Source organism: Corythoichthys intestinalis, chromosome 6 (genome assembly GCF_030265065.1).
Source record: "Corythoichthys intestinalis isolate RoL2023-P3 chromosome 6, ASM3026506v1, whole genome shotgun sequence".
NCBI classification, from domain to species: Eukaryota; Metazoa; Chordata; class Actinopteri; order Syngnathiformes; family Syngnathidae; genus Corythoichthys; species Corythoichthys intestinalis.
The window spans coordinates 16,477,644-16,493,051 of NC_080400.1; the positions used below are offsets into that span (position 1 = coordinate 16,477,644).

Sequence of the window (15,408 nt, forward strand, 5' to 3'; positions counted from 1 at the left end):
TAATTTATATGTTGTATATTTGACAAAATAATCGCGTTTCTGAAGTTCGAGCGTGAAAGGGGACGAACCCGGAAGTGATACGTCACACCGAGAACAGCGATGGCAGCGCTCCATACTGCCGCCATACAAAGCCATTCAAACAATGATTCAAACAGTGATATAAGCGATAGATCGAGCGCAAGTGAGGAGATCCAAGTTTTTGAAGAGTTGGAGGAAGAGGAGGAGGTTGGAATTTTATGTTGGACCGTACATGTATTAGCCAGACGCTAATCAGGATGCAAACAATGTGCCCAGACTACCTGACATGGAAGGGAGACAAGACCCATCGAGATTACAAGATTGGTAAGATATAGGCTGTTATTATTTTTAGGATTTGAAGCATGTCAGGTAAATAAACCACCTACTATTGCCTGGGATAAAATAAAAGTTTTGACGAATCCCCGATCATATTGTGGAACGAACAGTAGAAGCTAGCGAAGTTGGCTTTTATTTACCTGACATGTTTCGGCGAACACTTCCGCCTTCAGACCCTCTGACGAAGGCGGAAGTGTTCGCCGAAACATGTATAAATAAACCACCTACTATTGCCTAGGATAAAAGAAAAGTTTTGACGAATTTATGAGTGTAGGAAAAATGAACTCAATACAACTATGATCGGGGATTGCCCCGAGTTAGCTTTCGGCTAATGTCGCTACCTTCTACTATTCATTCCACAACAGGTGGCGGCTCTGGTTTGACAAAGTCATCAGTCATCTATCCAAAAATCACACATACTTTTTTGCAAATCCTTGATCATAAGCAGACCGGTTAAGGAAGCAGGCATCTTCGAAGTGTTTGTAGCAGAGCACACTACTCGATGATGGCGTGAAATTCATTCGCTTCGTGCGAACGAAAGATGTCCATTTACGTGCCCTGCTATCCTTTGGCCACTCATACAACTTTTCTTCAGATTGAGAACAATACATCACCTCACACCGCCGTGGCATCTTAGCGAGAAGCAATGCAACAATACTGTTCTATAGCGGACTTCCCTCGCAGTTCTCTGTGTGACGTAATTTCCGAAGATTTCCAAAGATTGTCGAAGAAAAGCATTTTCGTTGTCAAGGGCGTTGTTATGGGTTAAACAAAGAATCTGGAAGGGCTGCGTTTAAAAAAAAAAAACGAAAATATGCTTATAATTGTTTAGCCATTGATATTATTCAAAAACATGGTTGGCCAACCTTACTTCACATTTGCTCTTTAAAGCAACACTAGGTAATATTTCAGTTTTGGTCGATTTTAGCAATGCCAGTGGACAAAAGTGGTAGTGTTTTGCCTTAAGGAAGACTGCGTTTTCCATGAGGACCAGCGCACACCCGCACAATGTCATAAAAGCATGATCTTATTCATGATTAAACAACATTTATGTTTCCAGAGGCTGTGTAAATGATGAATGGTGATAAGGTAATGAATCCAGTTGTGGCTAAACAATAGCATATGACGGTTAGCAACCGCGTGGCTTAGTGTGGCTAACCACCCCACCCGTACTCGTCATGAGTTCGGATAAGGGGGAGGGGGGGTGTCACGCCAGCGAGTGAAAGCTGAGCCAATGTTTATTCTTGAGTATCCTTTTATACTGGTAGCCTCTCTTTTTTTTCCTCCTCCTCGGACAAAACGTTATGTCTCTTTTGTTGCTCTGCCATCTTTGCAAAATTTGCGTGAAAGCACTCGCGTCGACTTCCGTCTTTATAATGAATGGGGATAGGGGGAAGTGATGTATAGTGCTGGCCAAAAGTATTGGCACCCCTGCAAATCTGTCAGATAATGTTCAGGTTCTCCCAGAAAATGATTGCAATAACAAATGCTTTGGTAGTAATATCTTCATTTATTTTGCTTGCAATGAAAAAACACAAAAGAGAATGGGAAAAAAATTAAATCATTATCATTCTACACAAAACTCCAAATGGGCCGGACAAAAGTATTGGCACCCTCAGCCTAATACTTGGTAGCACAACCTTTAAACAAAATAACTGCGAACAACCACTTCTGGTATCCATCGATGAATTTCTTACAATGCTCTGCTGGAATTTTTGACCACTCTTCTTAGGCCAACTGCTCCAGGTTTCTGCAATTTGAAGGGTGCCATTTTCAGATCTCTCCACAGGTGTTCTATGGGATTCAGGTCTGGCCACTTTAGAAGTCTCCAGTGCTTTCTCTCAAATCATTTTCTAGTGCTTTTTGAAGTGTGTTTTGGTCATTGTCCTGCTGGAAGACCCATGACCTCTGAGGGAGATCTAGCTTTCTCACACTGGGCCCTAGATTATGCTGCAAAATTTGTTGGTAGTCTTCAGACATCATAATGCCGTGCACACGGTCAAGCAGTCCAGTACATGAGGAAGCAAAACAACCTCAAAACATCAGGAAACCTTACTGTGGTCTTTTCTTTGAAGGCCTCGTTTCTTTTTTCTCCTGTAAACTTTATGTTGATGCCTTTTCCCAAAAAGCTCTACTTTTCTCTCATCTGACCAGAGGACATTCTCCCAAGACGTTTTTGGCTTTCTCAGGTAAGTTTTGGCAAACTCCAGCCTGATTTTTTATGTCTCTGGGTCAAAAGTGGGGTCTTCCTGGGTATCCTACCATAGTCCTTTTTCATTCAGACGCTGACGGATAGTACGGGTTGACACTGTTGTACCCTCGGACTGCGGGACAGCTTGAACTTGTTTGGATGTTAGTCGAGGTTCTTTATCCACCATCCGCACAATCTTTCGTTGAAATCTCTCGTCAATTTTTCTTTTCCGTCCACCTCTTGGGAGGATAGCCACAGTGTCATGGGCTTTACACCTATTGATGGCACTGCGCACAGTAGACACAGGAACTTTCAGGTCTTTGGAGATGGACTTGTAGCTTTGAGTTTGCCCATGCTTCCTCACAATTTTGCTTCTCAAGTCCTCAGACAATTCTTTGGTCTGCTTTCATTCCTCCATGCTCAATGTGGTACACACAAGGACACAGGACAGAGGTTGAGTCAACTTTAATCCATTTTAACTGGCTGCAAGTGTGATTTAGTTATTGCCACCACTTGTTTTGTGCCACAGGTAAGTAACAGGTGCTGTTAATTACACAAATTAGAGAAGCATCACATGATTTTTCAAAGGGTGCCAATACTCTTGTCCAGCACATTTTTGGAGTTTTGTGTAAAATGATAATGATTTTAAAAAAAATTCTCTTTTGTGTTTTTTCATTGCAAGCAAAATAAACAAAGATATTACTACTACTATTATTACCAAAGCATTTGTAATTGCAATCATTTTCTGGGAGAAATTCAGCATTATCTGACAGAATTGCAGGGGTTCCAATACTTTTGGCCAGCACTGTATGCCATAAAGCAGTCAACACATTTGTAGTTTTTTTTTTCCTGCCACCCTCCTCAGAGTTTATTAGTGCCGATGAAAGCGATACAAACCCCCTCAAGATATAAAAGAGGTGTTATTCAACTAGTTGTCAGTTGACGTATCATCACAAATGTTATGAAAATATTTTTTAAAGGTTGAAAAGTTACCTAGTTTTGCTTTAAGTGTCAACGTTTGAATAGCTGTCCACTGTAGTGACCACTGTGCACGAAAGAAACATTTTGTTATCAAGGTGTCAAGCCTAAAGTCTGGCGGGAAAGTAGGGATAGGAAACAGGACGTGATGGAAGGAAATTGAGGGCAGGGAGAGTTGACGTGAGGCAGGAAAGCCACACACATCCCAAATACACCCCCACACCTAGATAATGGCCCTCAAGTTAACAACAATTAGTTGCATTGATTACTAACCTGGCCATTATTACTCTCCCTCTTCATGAACGCAGCTTATCGACTGGTCGGGTTTGGCAGCGTTAGCATCTATTGACAGATCATGTCTGCCAAAGGGGACACACACACAAGCTTGCATATAATTAAAAAGGCATAAAGATTTGAAGGCTACAAATCAAACTTAGTACTAACTGCTATTGAGCTCGTTGACTTAATCTAAAAAACAATTCTAAAACGAGTTCTAAAATGTAAGTGAGTCAACAATTTGTGACCCCGCCGCGGAGGTTAAGTCATACAATTTGTATGCCTCGTAAATCAACTCAGTTAACGCCAGCTGCCGGTCATGGTGCCAGCTGTCGGATAATGAGAGCGGTCGCCGCCTATCAAAAACGCATAGCCCATTGTCACTTTTGTCTCGCCGCCTTCGATAATGACCTGAAGAAACTTTAGCCATAGCTTGAAATAGACTCAACATGCCCTATTATTTATGCGTGAGGGTATTTTATAAATAGTCGCTAGAGTGACAGGCTTCTTCCTCGATGACAAGTCAGAAAATAGATAGAACTAGCGTCGATATTAACTTGCTAGCTTGTTTGGTGATGAGGTTTTGTTGTGAATTTCACAGTAACTATTTTTGGCTGTAAAATCTGAAGTCTTGTCTAGGCCACTTACTGTGTCCGTTTCCCTTTGACCTCAACCTTGGACAGCTGTTTCCTACTTCCTGTTTTTGCCTCAGCTGGCAGAAAGTCCACAAAATGTCTGCATGGAGTTGAACATGCAAACGTTGCTAAAATATATTTTGAGGTTTTTGAATGAGTATTTACATTTTCTAGAGCCCTGTAATTTGTTCTTGCTTTGATTTTGCTGTTTTTTTAGGGCTGTCAAACGATTAAAATTTTTTATCGAGTTAATTACAGCTTAAAAATCAATTAATCGTAATTCATTGCAATTCAAACCATCTATAAAATATGCCATATTTTTCTGTAAATGTTGTTGTAATGAAAAAATAAGACACAAGACGGATATATACATTCAATATACGGTACATAAGTACTGTATTTGTTTATTCTAACAATTAATCAACAAGATGGCATTAACATTATTAACATTCTGTTAAAGCGATCCATAGATAGAAAGGCTTGTAGTTCTAAAAAGATAAATGTTAGCACAAGTTATAGAAATTTTGTATTAAAACCGCTCTTAATGTTTTATAAAAATTTGTAAAATTTTCAATCATAAAATAAACTAGTAGCTCGCCATTGTTGATGTCAATAATTACACCATGCTCACTTATGGTACTAATCCATAAAATCAGTTGGACCCAAACGCCAGCAGACGGCGCCAAACACCAAAAAACAAGTAACAAGCGGACATTACACTGTACTGTCATTTTAGTCTGTTTGAGCGGGGCATGTGCGTTAATTGCATCAAATATTTTAACGTGATTAATTTAAAAAATTAATTACCGCCCGTTAACACGATAATTTTGACAGCCCTAGTTTTTTCTTTTTTAAACAATCGAAATAAGTCATTGCTAATTTTTAATAAAGAATAAAAAATGCAGTTTACGTAAACATTTGAAAATGTTCATTTGGTTTATTAATAACTGGTTAAAATGTATTGAGTCATTGTTTATGCTTGTTTTTTTTTTTTTCTTGTTTTTTTTTTTTTTACAAATAATTAAACCAAGTCAAATATTTTTATTATTTTGTAAAATTAAAATTGGCCTTTGAAAAAAATCCAAAATTAATATTTGATCATTTTTCGTCATGAATAAAAAAAAAAGTCAAAATAATTTAAACGTTTACTATTTTGTTTAATCATGTATTTATTCATTTATGTACCTATTATGGATAATAAAATTAAGTCAAATATTATAATTTAAAAAATGCCATTTTTAAAAAATCCAATTAAATCATTCTAAATTTTTTATTTATGAATAAAATACATGGAAAATACATTACAATTGACGCAAAGATTTTTACATTTTTTCTATTGTTTAATAACTATTTGGTTGAAATTTTACAAATAATAAAACTAAGCCAAATATTTGTATTGTTTTACAAAATATGCTTGAATATTTTTATTCTCTTGTAAAATATGCTTCTTGAACCTCAACAACTGATTGGTTGGCTGAAGCATCAGTGTCGTTGTAGGAAAGAACAGTAATGTTCCAAAAGTGTGAGAAAGAGGAGCAGTTGCAATTTATTACTGCAGAACACCACGTGAATAAAAGATGGCGGTTGTGATCATTAGTGAGGAATCAGACATCAGTTTCGACTTCTTTTTAACTTCCCACTTGTTCTTCATCGTTTGTGGGTGTATTGGTAGGAGGAAAAGACTGCTGGGTACTATCTTTTTCAGCTAGCTCCCTTATTGCCTGTTACTTGTCTTTTCTGTTTTAATCTCTGTCCTCTATGTCCCCGACTGCCAAAAACCTTAGTCTGAATAAAAAACGGAAAAGTCGGACAGCACAGGCTTCAATATGTATAATGGATTCCATTACATTCAGAGGTGGGTCGAGTGGCCAAAAATTTTACTCAAATAAGAGTAGGGTTACTTACTCAAGTAAAACTGAACGTAGTCATCCAAAAATGTACTCAAGTACAAGTAAATAAGTATCCAGTGAAAAGAATACAGTGGTACCTTGACATACGATCGCTTCAAAACACGATCTTTTCGACATCTGACGTAAAATTTGACTCGCCATTTGTTTCTACATCCGACCACATGCTTGTTCTACACGCTAGTTCTTAAAAGATAAATGTTAGTACAACTTATAGAAATGTTATATTAAAACTAGGGTTGTTCCGATCATGTTTTTTTGCACCCGATCCCAATCGTTTTAGTTTGAGTATCTGCCGATCAAGATATTTCCCGATCTGATTGCTTTTTTTGCTCCCGATTCAATTCCAATCATTCCCGATAATTTATCTCGATCATATACATTTTGGCAATGCATTAATAAAAAAATGAATAAAACTCGGACGAATATATACATTCAACATACAGTACATAAGTACTGTATTTATTATGACAATAAATCCTCAAAATGGCATTTACATTATCAACATTCTTTCTGTGAGAGGGATCCACGGATAGAAAGACTCGTGACTTTGTATATTGTGACTAAATATTGCCATCTAGTGTATTTGTTGAGCTTTCAGTAAATGATACTGCAGCCATTCAACCCAAATGCATGATGGGAAGTGGACCCATGACTGTGCGTAGTGCTACCAATGGATATATCTTCTCTGCGTTGGAAAATAACATAAGGTGTTAAGAAAAAGATCAATTGCTACCTAGCTTCCCCACATTGTTTCCCATGATATTTCTAGTCGTAGGGAGAGGGATTGTAAGGCATTAGCCTATTAAAAAAAGGCTCCAAAGGCTGCCAAAATTCACTCTACTCATTTTACACTGCCTTTTATTTCTCTAAATGGGTAAAACGGCGCCATTGCAGATTGAGCGCGACAATGCGTGAGTGGGTCGTGCAACGCATGCATTAATTGCGTTAAACATTTAACGTGATACATTTTTTAAAAATTAATTACCGCCGTTATTGGTACCTTAAGCCCAAATTAAAGACTCTTAATGAGTGTAACATATTATGTATGTAGCGTTAAATACATTTAGATAACGATTTAATTAAAAAAAATAAAAATTTTTAAAAAAGCATGGCCGATATTTTTTTGCCGATTCCGATACTTTGAAAATGACGTGATCGGACCCGACATCTCTAATTAAAACCCTTCTTAATGTTTTCGTTTGAATAAAATTTGTAAAATTTTCATTCAAAAAATAAACTAGTAGCTCGCCATTGTTGATGTCAATAATTACACAATGCTCATGGTGCTGATACCCATAAAATCAGTCGCACCCAAGCGCCAGCGGAGGCCGACAAAACACCAAAAAACACAAGTAACAAGTGGACATTACGCTGTGCTGCCATTTTAATCTGTTTGAGCGGGGCATGTTCGTTAAACGTGTCCCATTTTAATCTGTTTGAGCGGGGCATGTTCGTTAAATGTGTCAAATATTTTAACGTGATTAATTTAAAAAAATAATTACCGCCTGTTAACGCGATAATTTTGACAGCCCTAAGATAAATCTATTATAGAGCAAAAAGAGGAAAAATGTGACAACTCTTGTGTAGCCCAGTGTAGCGGAGTAAGAGTAGTGTTTTTTCTTCACAAATCTACTCGAGTAAAAGTAAAAAGCATGGCTTAGTAAGACCACTCTTAGAAGTACATTCAGGTAAATGTAACGGAGTACATGTAATGCGTTACTACTAAGCTTGAGAACGATAAACCGATACGACCGGATATCCAGTTTTACAGGTGAGAGATACAGATGTATCTGTAGTAAAGTTACCATTCGACAGTAATTACCCATTAAATATTCAATGAACCAATAATAGAGATAGAATTCGGCTATCGCGAGCACAAGAATTGGCTTCTAATGCCTAGTTCAATGCATTGCTTAATGGGATAATAATTTAGCTTTTTTTTCACATGCTGCGCTTGTGTCATTCACCACACAGCGCACTTAGATTGAGACCGCACGCATGATATAATATGGACAAGCACAACTCACGGTCGTGGTTGCCTCAGAAGAACCACTAGAAGTCGCCGTCATTACCTGATCGTCACGGGCGTGTCATAAAAACGTGATAGCTAACAAAACCACTGTAACGCACGCTCCATAGCCTTTTCTTCACAGCCCAAAACGAAACTAGTAGTGGCAACGAAGCAACATGTTAAAACAATGGACAGTTTGAGCACCGACGCCAGTGACGTGAAGCGATTGATTTTCAACACACCCAGGGAAACAAAAGCCGGACTTTGAAGTGAGGAAGGCAGCCAGATCTGTTCGCGTGGGACAGAGGTAGTGTGAAGTGTGGATCAGTACAGAGATCATGAGTTTTTAAACCTGAAAAATAACCCACTACAATGGTGGAAAGGGCAGCATGACCCTCTGGAGATTTTTTTCCCCACAAAACGCAGTCTACTTAAACATGAACATGTGGATTAGTTGACTTCTTCAAGAAAAAAATCTGCCCTTCAAAAAAGATATGGACAGTGATGAGGAGTAAAAAATGTGGGAACACAGGCATAAGTGAAAGACTTTGCTGTGTATAAGGTTAAAGTAAGGATTATTGATCTGTCTGTCTAAAATGCCATATTTTTATTCCCCCAATTATACCAGTGGTAAAGCATAATTTATTATTTATTTATGATAACATTGCAGGTTTAATTCTTTTTTTTCTAGAGCTGCTGCATATAATTAATATTTTTTGTTTGTAAGATGTTTACGTTCAAAGTTTGCACTTAAATTACTTACCTCTTGTGTTCAAAACACCAGGAAATACAGTAATTGAATTACTGCACTTTATTGTTGTCTGTCACTGGAGTTTTATTATCAATCCCATCCAACAAAATGACGGTCATATAGTAAGCTTTAATTTTTTTTTCATTAAAAAAATATAAAACATAACATTGGTATGAAATTTTGTTGTTAAATTTTGCTATTAGAAATGTGGTCTTTTTTTATATGTTTAAAATACTGTACGAACACACACAACAAATGTTTACTATCGTATCGTTTTCACTCTGTATCGAACCATATCGTTCTTAAACTGTATCGAATCGCTCGGCCATAAAAATTTATCGTTTTTTAATCGAATCGTAACCTGTGTATCTAGATACAGTGCCTTGCAAAAGTATTCGGCCCCCTTGAACCTTGCAACCTTTCGCCACATTTCAGGCTTCAAACATAAAGATATCAAATTTTAATTTTTTGTCAAGAATCAACAACAAGTGGGACACAATCGTGAAGTGGAACAAAATTTATTGGATAATTTAAACTTTTTTAACAAATAAAAAACTGAAAAGTGGGGTGTGCAATATTATTCGGCCCCCTTGCGTTAATACTTTGTACCGCCACCTTTTGCTCCAATTACAGCTGCAAGTCGCTTGGGGTATGTTTCTATCAGTTTTGCACATCGAGAGACTGACATTCTTGCCCATTCTTCCTTGCAAAACAGCTCGAGCTCAGTGAGGTTGGATGGAGAGTGTTTGTGAACAGCAGTCTTCAGCTCTTTCCACAGATTCTCGATTGCATTCAGGTCTGGACTTTGACTTGGCCATTCTAACACCTGGATACGTTCATTTTTGAACCATTCCATTGTAGATTTGGCTTTATGTTTTGGATCATTGTCCTGTTGGAAGATAAATCTCCGTCCCAGTCTCAGGTCTTGTGCAGATACCAACAGGTTTTCTTCCAGAATGTTCCTGTATTTGGCTGCATCCATCTTCCCGTCAATTTTAACCATCTTCCCTGTCCCTGCTGAAGAAAAGCAGGCCCAAACCATGATGCTGCCACCACCATGTTTGACAGTGGGGATGGTGTGTTCAGGGTGATGAGCTGTGTTGCTTTTACGCCAAACATATCGTTTTGCAATGTGGCCAAAAAGTTCAATTTTGGTTTCATCTGACCAGAGCACCTTCTTCCACATGTTTGGTGTGTCTCCCAGGTGGCTTGTGGCAAACTTTAAACGAGACTTTTTATGGATATCTTTGAGAAATGGCTTTCTTCTTGCCACTCTTCCATAAAGGCCAGATTTGTGCAATGTACGACTGATTGTTGTCCTATGGACAGACTCTCCCACCTCAGCTGTAGATCTCTGCAGTTCATCCAGAGTGATCATGGGCCTCTTGGCTGCATCTCTGATCAGTTTTCTCCTTGTTTGAGAAGAAAGTTTGGAAGGACGGCCGGGTCTTGGTAGATTTGCAGTGGTCTGATGCTCCTTCCATTTCAATATGATGGCTTGCACAGTGCTCCTTGAGATGTTTAAAGCTTGGGAAATCTTTTTGTATCCAAGTCCGGCTTTAAACTTCTCCACAACAGTATCTCGGACCTGCCTGGTGTGTTCCTTGGTTTTCATAATGCTCTCTGCACTTTAAACAGAACCCTGAGACTATCACAGAGCAGGTGCATTTATACGGAGACTTGATTACACACCGGTGGATTCTATTTATCATCATCGGTCATTTAGGACAACATTGGATCATTCAGAGATCCTCACTGAACTTCTGGAGTGAATTTGCTGCACCGAAAGTAAAGGGGCCGAATAATATTGCACGCCCCACTTTTCAGTTTTTTATTTGTTAAAAAAGTTTAAATTATCCAATAAATGTTGTTCCACTTCACGATTGTGTCCCACTTGTTGTTGATTCTTGACAAAAAAATTAAATTTCATATCTTTATGTTTGAAGCCTGAAATGTGGCGAAAGGTTGCAAGATTCAAGGGGGCCGAATACTTTTGCAAGGCACTGTACATATCGAATCGGCTTCATGCCAGAGATTCCCAACCCTAGTTACTACCCACCTCTGATTATATTTGTAGTTCTTTTTTTTTTTTAATTTACAGTTGTACCTCTACTTAAGAAACGTCTCTAAATACAGTACAGAGTTCTCAGGTTAAGACACAACTCAATGGGGAAGACTTGCCCCTTGTTACGAAAGAAATTTCAGGATACAATAGGCAAGAATACAGTGTGGCTGGTGCTCTGCCAGTCTCGGGTTTAGGACGATTGCGAATGTGACGTCACCCAGGTCAGCATCTCATAATAGAGCATTGCTTTATAGATTGCTGTAGATGGATTGCGGATTCAGCTGATTTGGCGGATTAATTCGTTTATTTTTCGCATCAGGCCAGCCAAACGGCTGCAGGCTTTTGTAGCTGCACCAGGGAGAGGCGTGTGAGCCTTTTTGGGTTTCAGAAAGTTCCCGTTCACCCCGAGATTTGCCAAAACAAGTGTGCGACAACTGTGGGACCACTGGATTTACGAGGAAGTGACACACGTTTTTATACCGAGGTGGCTTGCATTTTGTGGCTGACATGCTCCTTGTCCACCGAGAATGCCACTCTGCCGACGACCGGTGGCTTGTCGCACATCCCCCCGCCGGGAGAGCACTATACTCGCCATACTATACGCTTATTGTCCTCTTCTTGTGCCCGGTGTTCTGTCATATTTTCCAGCCCATCAGAAATTGCAACCTGGTGTTAAAAATGGCCGCGAATACATTGATTACAAAGTAAATTCTACAAACTTTCTTTAAATAAAAGACTATTTACTTACGTTTTATAATAGACGGACTTGCAGAAAAGTTCTCCTCAGACACGTCCTGCCATGTTAGCTGCACAACAACTGCACGCCGCTCTGTTTACGTCTTCGCCGTGTAGTTAAGCATTAATCTACGCCATATTAGTGTTGAGCATGTGGCAGCTACACGCTCCTCTGACGTCGGCCAGTTTGTCAGGCAGTAATTCTCCAGCTGCTTCCCCAGCAAACACGCTCTCCTGCCCGCAGCAGGGGACGAGCTGTAACTTGCTCGCCGCCGGGCGTGTTGCCGATCGGCGTAGACAGTCGATAACCCCACCACCGTATGATATGATCCCGGGTAGTTTTGTGTGATTTTTCGCTTAGAAAGCTGAGAATAGACTTTGAAACATCACTCAGTTCGGGTTAGCATGTCGGGTAGCTGTCACGTCTGGTTTGTCTACGCTCTCCTAAGCCGTGGCAGGGAAATGACAAAAGCCAAACTAATTCCGGTGGCATAAAACATCGTTCAGGAGGTGCGACAGTAAAGGTGAAGTCGACAGTTTTGACCATTATGGAGTAATTTTGCCATGTTGTACTGAACAAATGCATTTTCAATATTTCATATTCCATTTAGTACAAGACCGTTATTTGTCATGACCATACCATTTATTTAGCAATTGGGGAAAATACTTTGATAAAAAGAATATCCTGTTTAAATATTGGAGTAGAGAGACTGAAACAATGACATTTTGCAGCTCTCTTAGTCGCATTTTCCTTGTTTTGAATAATTCCCCCTCAATGGGTTGAATTCTAAATCAGATGAAACCATGACCCTGCTGATGTCATCCTCCTGTTGGGGACGCTCGAGCTCTATAATGGAGGCGTGGCTAAATGGCAGATTAAAGACTAATTTGTCGTCATCTGCGATTTTTCATATTGTTGTATATAGTCGAATCATATCAAAATATGATTCTAATTTACATAATAATGCTATTTAAGACTTTTTTTTTCTCCTGTTGTAGGCACTTTAATGTTTCCGCCTTGTTGTCATGCACATTTGGTAAAAGCAAGAAGCGCCCAAACCTTAAAATCTTTAGTTCCCTCTATGTCCGCTAGATGTCACTATTTGAATTTCACCTCCTTGTTTTCTTCACGTAAGTTCTCGTCCTCCTCCTCTTTTCCCTCCTCCTCTTCAAGGTCAGGTCTTTTCATTTGCTTTCAAAGTTGATGTTGCTGTTCTTTGTAAAGCTTTGCACTCACTCTGAGTCACTCCCACACTCACTTGATGCAGAACAAGCTCACTTGTTCAAAAATTCTACCGAAACGAAGACACCAAAATGAAATGGAGTAATAATGATAATCGTTTATGCGCCCAGATTTTTTTCAGTTGTTTGTTTGTTTAAAAATGACAGTACTGTATTAGGAAATTTCATTCAAATTTTTGAATCATAGGTTATTTATATTTTTGATTCATTGGCTGCCATTCACAGCAATAGAATGTGGCTCTTTTCATCCTTCTGCTGTGAATTTAAATCAATTTACTACTTCAAGAGTTCTCATTTAGTTTTTAAGAGCCACGTGATTGGAGGTCTATCCTCGCCAATGGAAAGAATAAAAGAGAAAAGTGGCGTGTTTTCATAAAATCAAGAAGGCATTTAAAAATGTTGTAGAATTTCTTTGAATTTTGTTTTTCAAAATTTTTTCTTAAAAGCCCTGTGTGTGCGCATTTGGTTGCCTTTCCCAAGCCTCTTTCGTCTCAATACGGTACTAAAGCAGTTTCCATGGCAACGGTGACCCATGAGTCTTTTTTTTTTCTGTAAAACAGCTTTTAACAACCCCCAACCCTCCCTCCCCCAACTCAACAGTGTACTTGGCTCTCTGTCGTCAATGTTTTGTTTTTCACCTCGTTGCTGTGGCAACGCTGCACTGTCCTCAATATCTTCCCCGTTTCTCTTGGTGTCACTCATTCTGCTCGTATTGAAACGATACATATGGCAAGAGGTAGGCGCCATGTTCTAGGCTGTCAGACGCGAAATTAATCCTTTACACTATGAGCATTTTTTTGTGAAATTAGGGGTTGGTTTTCTCTATTCAGAAAGTTAAAAAAAAACAGTCCAAACATGCCTTATCTTTTGATTACTAAATTATCAAAGGATTACGTCATGAACTTTTTTCACATTTTTAAAAGTGTCATAACCAGCTAAAGTTGAAGAATTTCAAATGCCAAATATGGAAAATCACACACATTGCTTAATTGCTGAAAAGCTATAAATCTCAGTGAGGTTTTGACAACTGATCATAAAAATTTGACATTTTAGCTATAATTTGACATATTGCACATCGAGCCTGAGCAAATGAGCACGGAATAATTTACATTCCAAAAATTGCACTTTTTGACAATAGTTTGTAAACGGTAGACATTATTGCCATGAAAACCATTTTCTATTCATTTTAATGAAATGAAGCTTCATCTTTTACATCTGTGAGGGGTCTGTTCATGCCTCTGGCTCAACCTCTTACCGTCTTAGCACTTGGAGCTCTGGCAGGGGGTCGATCTGAAAAAAAAAAAAATTATATCCTCTATTGTTTACGGATAGCCATTTTCATACTGTATTTTCAAATTCACACATGATTATCATATATAAGTAAAATAGAATGATGTACTCTCGTAATCTATCAATGAATTTCTAGGTTTTTAACAGATTTTAGCAGCTTACAGACACAAAAGAACACATTTTTTTGTCATTGTTTAGATGGGCAATAACACAATAGGTTAATGATTCAGAGTGACTCCGTTCAAGGTAGGGCTGGAGGACTCCTATCTTATCTAATTGGACTGGATGGCTGATATGTTCATGATAAATGGCTATACAGTGGGGCAAATAAGTATTTAGTCAACCACTAATTGTGCAAGTTCTCCCACTTGAAAATATTAGAGAGGGCTGTAATTGTCAACATGGGTAAACCTCAACCATGAGAGACAGAATGTGGGAAAAAAACAGAAAATCACATTGTTTGATTTTTAAGAATTTTATTTGCAAATCATGGTGGAAAATAAGTATTTGGGCAATACCAAAAGTTCATCTCAATACGTTGTTATGTACCCTTTGTTGGCAATAACGGAGGCCAAACGTTTTCTGTAACTCTTCACAAGCTTTTCACACACTGTTGCTGATATTTTGGCCCATTCCTCCATGCAGATCTCCTCTAGAGCAGTGATGTTTTGGGGCTGTCGTTGGGCAACACGGACTTTCAACTCCCTCCACAGATTTTCTATGGGGTTGAGATCTGAAGACAGGTTAGGCCACTCCAGGACCTTGAAATGCTTCTTACTAAGCCTCTCTTTTGTTGCCCTGGCTGTGTGTTTGGGATCATTGTCATGCTGAAAGACCCAGCCACGTCTCATCTTCAATGCCCTTGCTGACGGAAGGAGATTTTCACTCAAAATCTCTCGATACATGGCCCCATTCATTCTTTCCTTTATACAGATCAGTCATCCTGGTCCCTTTGCAGAAAAACAGCCAC

The 15,408-nt window shown here is 38.8% G+C and overlaps 1 protein-coding gene across 3 annotated transcripts in view; it reads left to right on the top strand.

Moving 5' to 3' along the window:
* The window catches only part of LOC130917960 (RNA-binding protein Nova-1-like), a 135,481-nt gene that overhangs the window by 106,946 nt on the left and 13,127 nt on the right, over positions 1 to 15,408 (top strand). The gene's annotated exons all lie outside the window — the stretch shown is intronic.